This window comes from Coffea arabica, chromosome 11e (assembly GCF_036785885.1).
Source record: "Coffea arabica cultivar ET-39 chromosome 11e, Coffea Arabica ET-39 HiFi, whole genome shotgun sequence".
Taxonomy (NCBI): domain Eukaryota; kingdom Viridiplantae; phylum Streptophyta; class Magnoliopsida; order Gentianales; family Rubiaceae; genus Coffea; species Coffea arabica.
The window spans coordinates 39914295-39921394 of NC_092331.1; the positions used below are offsets into that span (position 1 = coordinate 39914295).

The following is a 7100-nucleotide window of genomic DNA, read 5'->3' on the forward strand; positions in this document are numbered from 1 at the left end:
TGTTTAATTTATTTTAGATTTGATTTGGAATCATTTATTTAAATTTTTATTACTTGATTATGTAATTAGTTTTGTGAGAAATTGATTTTATCAGAAATTACAGTGATAAATTAATAAATTAAAATTAAGTTTCGGGTCATTTCGGGTCGACCCGCCGCCCCGTAAACCTGAAATTTTCGGGTTCGGGTCAGCATACCTGACCCGTCACGGGTTGGCGGGTCGGGGTTCGGGTCAACAGATTTTCTGGCGGGTCTGTTGACCCGAACCCGACCCGCCAACCTGATTTGGACCCGAATTGCCACCCCTAACTGCAAGCGTGAAGGATTGATTTCATGATAATTTAGAGTTGCGGGATGAGGGAAAAAAACAGGGTGCAAATCAATAACAAAAAAAAATATAAAGTAAATAAATAAAAGGATAAGAGGAAAATGCTTGAATTGACGCTTAAAATGAATTTCGGTCTAGAAAAGCCACACTGCTTCGCAGGACGGGGTAGTTTAAAAGAATAAAGCGAAAGGAACATGGCGGGTGCGATCATACCAGCATTAATGCACCGGATCCCATCAGAACTCCGAAGTTAAGCGTGCTTGGGCGAGAGTAGTACTAGGATGGGTGACCCCCTGGGAAGTCCTCGTGTTGCACCCCTTTCTTTTTTGTTTCGAAATCCAAATTTCCTATTCGTTCTTTATCCTGTAGTAATTTAGCTCCGTCGGAACGATTGCTTAATATTTTGCTTCTTGTCGAAGCGTGAAGGAGGATCTGAAGGCGCGAGACAAATCAGGAACGGTACGGCTCGATCAAAGCCCGGATCGTCGCTCAAATTTGTCGGCGCAAATGTATCACCGCAACTAGGGGTGGCAATTTTCGACACGACCTGAAAACACGACACGAACCTAACACGAAATTAATGGGTTTGGGTTGAGGTTTCGGGAATTGGGGTTGGACCCGATGAACCCGAAAAGAAAACCGGTCGATTTCGGGTCAACCCGTGGTGACCTGATATGACCCGATATGACCTGTTTACGAATTAAAAATAATTTAATAAACATAAAAATAATTTTATCTAACTAAACTAAGTTATTCTTTTTTTCAAAGGCATTAATTACTTAATCCTAAACGAATTTATTTAATTTGTGTGAAGTTGAAATTATTATACTTGGACAAATAATATATTATATTATTTTTCACTTTTGTATTGTTTTAATTTATTTTATATTTTGCTTGGGATAAAACACTTTTACGGTGTTTAATTTATTTTAGATTTGATTTGGAATCATTTATTTAAATTTTTATTACTTGATTATGTAATTAGTTTTGTGAGAAATTGATTTTATTAGAAATTACAGTGATAAATTAATAAATTAAAATTAAGTTTCGGGTCATTTCGGGTCGACCCGCCGCCCCGTAAACCTGAAATTTTCGGGTTCGGGTCAGCATACCTGACCCGTCACGGGTTGGCGGGTCGGGGTTCGGGTCAACAGATTTTCTGGCGGGTCTGTTGACCCGAACCCGACCCGCCAACCTGATTTGGACCCGAATTGCCACCCCTAACTGCAAGCGTGAAAGATTGATTTCATGATAATTTAGAGTTGCGGGATGAGGGAAAAAAACAGGGTGCAAATCAATAACAAAAAAAAATATAAAGTAAATAAATAAAAGGATAAGAGGAAAATGCTTGAATTGACGCTTAAAATGAATTTCGGTCTAGAAAAGCCACACTGCTTCGCAGGACGGGGTAGTTTAAAAGAATAAAGCGAAAGGAACATGGCGGGTGCGATCATACCAGCATTAATGCACCGGATCCCATCAGAACTCCGAAGTTAAGCGTGCTTGGGCGAGAGTAGTACTAGGATGGGTGACCCCCTGGGAAGTCCTCGTGTTGCACCCCTCTCTTTTTTGTTTCGAAATCCAAATTTCCTATTCGTTCTTTATCCTGTAGTAATTTAGCTCCGTCGGAACGATTGCTTAATATTTTGCTTCTTGTCGAAGCGTGAAGGAGGATCTGAAGGCGCGAGACAAATCAGGAACGGTACGGCTCGATCAAAGCCCGGATCGTCGCTCAAATTTGTCGGCGCAAATGTATCACCGCAACTAGGGGTGGCAATTTTCGACACGACCTGAAAACACGACACGAACCTAACACGAAATTAATGGGTTTGGGTTGAGGTTTCGGGAATTCGGGTTGGACCCGATGAACCCGAAAAGAAAACCGGTCGATTTCGGGTCAACCCGTGGTGACCTGATATGACCCGATATGACCCGTTTACGAATTAAAAATAATTTAATAAACATAAAAATAATTTTATCTAACTAAACTAAGTTATTCTTTTTTTCAAAGGCATTAATTACTTAATCCTAAACGAATTTATTTAATTTGTGTGAAGTTGAAATTATTATACTTGGACAAATAATATATTATATTATTTTTCACTTTTGTATTGTTTTAATTTATTTTATATTTTGCTTGGGATAAAACACTTTTACGGTGTTTAATTTATTTTAGATTTGATTTGGAATCATTTATTTAAATTTTTATTACTTGATTATGTAATTAGTTTTGTGAGAAATTGATTTTATTAGAAATTACAGTGATAAATTAATAAATTAAAATTAAGTTTCGGGTCATTTCGGGTCGACCCGCCGCCCCGTAAACCTGAAATTTTCGGGTTCGGGTCAGCATACCTGACCCGTCACGGGTTGGCGGGTCGGGGTTCGGGTCAACAGATTTTCTGGCGGGTCTGTTGACCCGAACCCGACCCGCCAACCTGATTTGGACCCGAATTGCCACCCCTAACTGCAAGCGTGAAGGATTGATTTCATGATAATTTAGAGTTGCGGGATGAGGGAAAAAAACAGGGTGCAAATCAATAACAAAAAAAAATATAAAGTAAATAAATAAAAGGATAAGAGGAAAATGCTTGAATTGACGCTTAAAATGAATTTCGGTCTAGAAAAGCCACACTGCTTCGCAGGACGGGGTAGTTTAAAAGAATAAAGCGAAAGGAACATGGCGGGTGCGATCATACCAGCACTAATGCACCGGATCCCATCAGAACTCCGAAGTTAAGCGTGCTTGGGCGAGAGTAGTACTAGGATGGGTGACCCCCTGGGAAGTCCTCGTGTTGCACCCCTCTCTTTTTTGTTTCGAAATCCAAATTTCCTATTCGTTCTTTATCCTGTAGTAATTTAGCTCCGTCGGAACGATTGCTTAATATTTTGCTTCTTGTCGAAGCGTGAAGGAGGATCTGAAGGCGCGAGACAAATCAGGAACGGTACGGCTCGATCAAAGCCCGGATCGTCGCTCAAATTTGTCGGCGCAAATGTATCACCGCAACTAGGGGTGGCAATTTTCGACACGACCTGAAAACACGACACGAACCTAACACGAAATTAATGGGTTTGGGTTGAGGTTTCGGGAATTCGGGTCAGAATCGGGTTGGACCCGATGAACCCGAAAAGAAAACCGGTCGATTTCGGGTCAACCCGTGGTGACCTGATATGACTCGTTTACGAATTAAAAATAATTTAATAAACATAAAAATAATTTTATCTAACTAAACTAAGTTATTCTTTTTTTCAAAGGCATTAATTACTTAATCCTAAACGAATTTATTTAATTTGTGTGAAGTTGAAATTATTATACTTGGACAAATAATATATTATATTATTTTTCACTTTTGTATAGTTTTAATTTATTTTATATTTTGCTTGGGATAAAACACTTTTACGGTGTTTAATTTATTTTAGATTTGATTTGGAATCATTTATTTAAATTTTTATTACTTGATTATGTAATTAGTTTTGTGAGAAATTGATTTTATCAGAAATTACAGTGATAAATTAATAAATTAAAATTAAGTTTCGGGTCATTTCGGGTCGACCCGCCGCCCCGTAAACCTGAAATTTTCGGGTTCGGGTCAGCATACCTGACCCGTCACGGGTTGGCGGGTCGGGGTTCGGGTCAACAGATTTTCTGGCGGGTCTGTTGACCCGAACCCGACCCGCCAACCTGATTTGGACCCGAATTGCCACCCCTAACTGCAAGCGTGAAGGATTGATTTCATGATAATTTAGAGTTGCGGGATGAGGGAAAAAAACAGGGTGCAAATCAATAACAAAAAAAAATATAAAGTAAATAAATAAAAGGATAAGAGGAAAATGCTTGAATTGACGCTTAAAATGAATTTCGGTCTAGAAAAGCCACACTGCTTCGCAGGACGGGGTAGTTTAAAAGAATAAAGCGAAAGGAACATGGCGGGTGCGATCATACCAGCACTAATGCACCGGATCCCATCAGAACTCCGAAGTTAAGCGTGCTTGGGCGAGAGTAGTACTAGGATGGGTGACCCCCTGGGAAGTCCTCGTGTTGCACCCCTCTCTTTTTTGTTTCGAAATCCAAATTTCCTATTCGTTCTTTATCCTGTAGTAATTTAGCTCCGTCGGAACGATTGGTTAATATTTTGCTTCTTGTCGAAGCGTGAAGGAGGATCTGAAGGCGCGAGACAAATCAGGAACGGTACGGCTCGATCAAAGCCCGGATCGTCGCTCAAATTTGTCGGCGCAAATGTATCACCGCAACTAGGGGTGGCAATTTTCGACACGACCTGAAAACACGACACGAACCTAACACGAAATTAATGGGTTTGGGTTGAGGTTTCGGGAATTCGGGTCAGAATCGGGTTGGACCCGATGAACCCGAAAAGAAAACCGGTCGATTTCGGGTCAACCCGTGGTGACCTGATATGACTCGTTTACGAATTAAAAATAATTTAATAAAAATAAAAATAATTTTATCTAACTAAACTAAGTTATTCTTTTTTTCAAAGGCATTAATTACTTAATCCTAAACGAATTTATTTAATTTGTGTGAAGTTGAAATTATTATACTTGGACAAATAATATATTATATTATTTTTCACTTTTGTATTGTTTTAATTTATTTTATATTTTGCTTGGGATAAAACACTTTTACGGTGTTTAATTTATTTTAGATTTGATTTGGAATCATTTATTTAAATTTTTATTACTTGATTATGTAATTAGTTTTGTGAGAAATTGATTTTATTAGAAATTACAGTGATAAATTAATAAATTAAAATTAAGTTTCGGGTCATTTCGGGTCGACCCGCCGCCCCGTAAACCTGAAATTTTCGGGTTCGGGTCAGCATACCTGACCCGTCACGGGTTGGCGGGTCGGGGTTCGGGTCAACAGATTTTCTGGCGGGTCTGTTGACCCGAACCCGACCCGCCAACCTGATTTGGACCCGAATTGCCACCCCTAACTGCAAGCGTGAAGGATTGATTTCATGATAATTTAGAGTTGCGGGATGAGGGAAAAAAACAGGGTGCAAATCAATAACAAAAAAAAATATAAAGTAAATAAATAAAAGGATAAGAGGAAAATGCTTGAATTGACGCTTAAAATGAATTTCGGTCTAGAAAAGCCACACTGCTTCGCAGGACGGGGTAGTTTAAAAGAATAAAGCGAAAGGAACATGGCGGGTGCGATCATACCAGCACTAATGCACCGGATCCCATCAGAACTCCGAAGTTAAGCGTGCTTGGGCGAGAGTAGTACTAGGATGGGTGACCCCCTGGGAAGTCCTCGTGTTGCACCCCTCTCTTTTTTGTTTCGAAATCCAAATTTCCTATTCGTTCTTTATCCTGTAGTAATTTAGCTCCGTCGGAACGATTGCTTAATATTTTGCTTCTTGTCGAAGCGTGAAGGAGGATCTGAAGGCGCGAGACAAATCAGGAACGGTACGGCTCGATCAAAGCCCGGATCGTCGCTCAAATTTGTCGGCGCAAATGTATCACCGCAACTAGGGGTGGCAATTTTCGACACGACCTGAAAACACGACACGAACCTAACACGAAATTAATGGGTTTGGGTTGAGGTTTCGGGAATTCGGGTCAGAATCGGGTTGGACCCGATGAACCCGAAAAAAAAACCGGTCGATTTCGGGTCAACCCGTGGTGACCTGATATGACCCGATATGACCCGTTTACGAATTAAAAATAATTTAATAAACATAAAAATAATTTTATCTAACTAAACTAAGTTATTCTTTTTTTCAAAGGCATTAATTACTTAATCCTAAACGAATTTATTTAATTTGTGTGAAGTTGAAATTATTATACTTGGACAAATAATATATTATATTATTTTTCACTTTTGTATAGTTTTAATTTATTTTATATTTTGCTTGGGATAAAACACTTTTACGGTGTTTAATTTATTTTAGATTTGATTTGGAATCATTTATTTAAATTTTTATTACTTGATTATGTAATTAGTTTTGTGAGAAATTGATTTTATCAGAAATTACAGTGATAAATTAATAAATTAAAATTAAGTTTCGGGTCATTTCGGGTCGACCCGCCGCCCCGTAAACCTGAAATTTTCGGGTTCGGGTCAGCATACCTGACCCGTCACGGGTTGGCGGGTCGGGGTTCGGGTCAACAGATTTTCTGGCGGGTCTGTTGACCCGAACCCGACCCGCCAACCTGATTTGGACCCGAATTGCCACCCCTAACTGCAAGCGTGAAGGATTGATTTCATGATAATTTAGAGTTGCGGGATGAGGGAAAAAAACAGGGTGCAAATCAATAACAAAAAAAAAATATAAAGTAAATAAATAAAAGGATAAGAGGAAAATGCTTGAATTGACGCTTAAAATGAATTTCGGTCTAGAAAAGCCACACTGCTTCGCAGGACGGGGTAGTTTAAAAGAATAAAGCGAAAGGAACATGGCGGGTGCGATCATACCAGCACTAATGCACCGGATCCCATCAGAACTCCGAAGTTAAGCGTGCTTGGGCGAGAGTAGTACTAGGATGGGTGACCCCCTGGGAAGTCCTCGTGTTGCACCCCTCTCTTTTTTGTTTCGAAATCCAAATTTCCTATTCGTTCTTTATCCTGTAGTAATTTAGCTCCGTCGGAACGATTGCTTAATATTTTGCTTCTTGTCGAAGCGTGAAGGAGGATCTGAAGGCGCGAGACAAATCAGGAACGGTACGGCTCGATCAAAGCCCGGATCGTCGCTCAAATTTGTCGGCGCAAATGTATCACCGCAACTAGGGGTGGCAATTTTCGACAC

The 7100-nt window shown here is 39.7% G+C and overlaps 6 non-coding genes across 6 annotated transcripts; all 6 read left to right on the forward strand.

Moving 5' to 3' along the window:
* Nucleotides 1-526: 526 nt before the first annotated feature.
* Nucleotides 527-645, forward strand: LOC140030296 (5S ribosomal RNA). The gene has a single exon (XR_011834210.1). It is a non-coding gene; the product is annotated as a 5S ribosomal RNA (ribosomal RNA).
* Nucleotides 646-1769: 1124 nt separating this feature from the next.
* Nucleotides 1770-1888, forward strand: LOC140030297 (5S ribosomal RNA). Its single transcript, XR_011834211.1, has one exon. It is a non-coding gene; the product is annotated as a 5S ribosomal RNA (ribosomal RNA).
* Nucleotides 1889-3012: 1124 nt separating this feature from the next.
* On the forward strand, nt 3013-3131 carry LOC140026423 (5S ribosomal RNA). The gene has a single exon (XR_011830367.1). It is a non-coding gene; the product is annotated as a 5S ribosomal RNA (ribosomal RNA).
* A 1125-nt stretch (nt 3132-4256) lies between these two features.
* Nucleotides 4257-4375, forward strand: LOC140026434 (5S ribosomal RNA). Its single transcript, XR_011830378.1, has one exon. It is a non-coding gene; the product is annotated as a 5S ribosomal RNA (ribosomal RNA).
* A 1125-nt stretch (nt 4376-5500) lies between these two features.
* LOC140026445 (5S ribosomal RNA) lies at nt 5501-5619 on the forward strand. Its single transcript, XR_011830389.1, has one exon. It is a non-coding gene; the product is annotated as a 5S ribosomal RNA (ribosomal RNA).
* A 1136-nt stretch (nt 5620-6755) lies between these two features.
* Nucleotides 6756-6874, forward strand: LOC140026456 (5S ribosomal RNA). The gene has a single exon (XR_011830400.1). It is a non-coding gene; the product is annotated as a 5S ribosomal RNA (ribosomal RNA).
* The last annotated feature ends 226 nt before the right edge of the window (nt 6875-7100 follow it).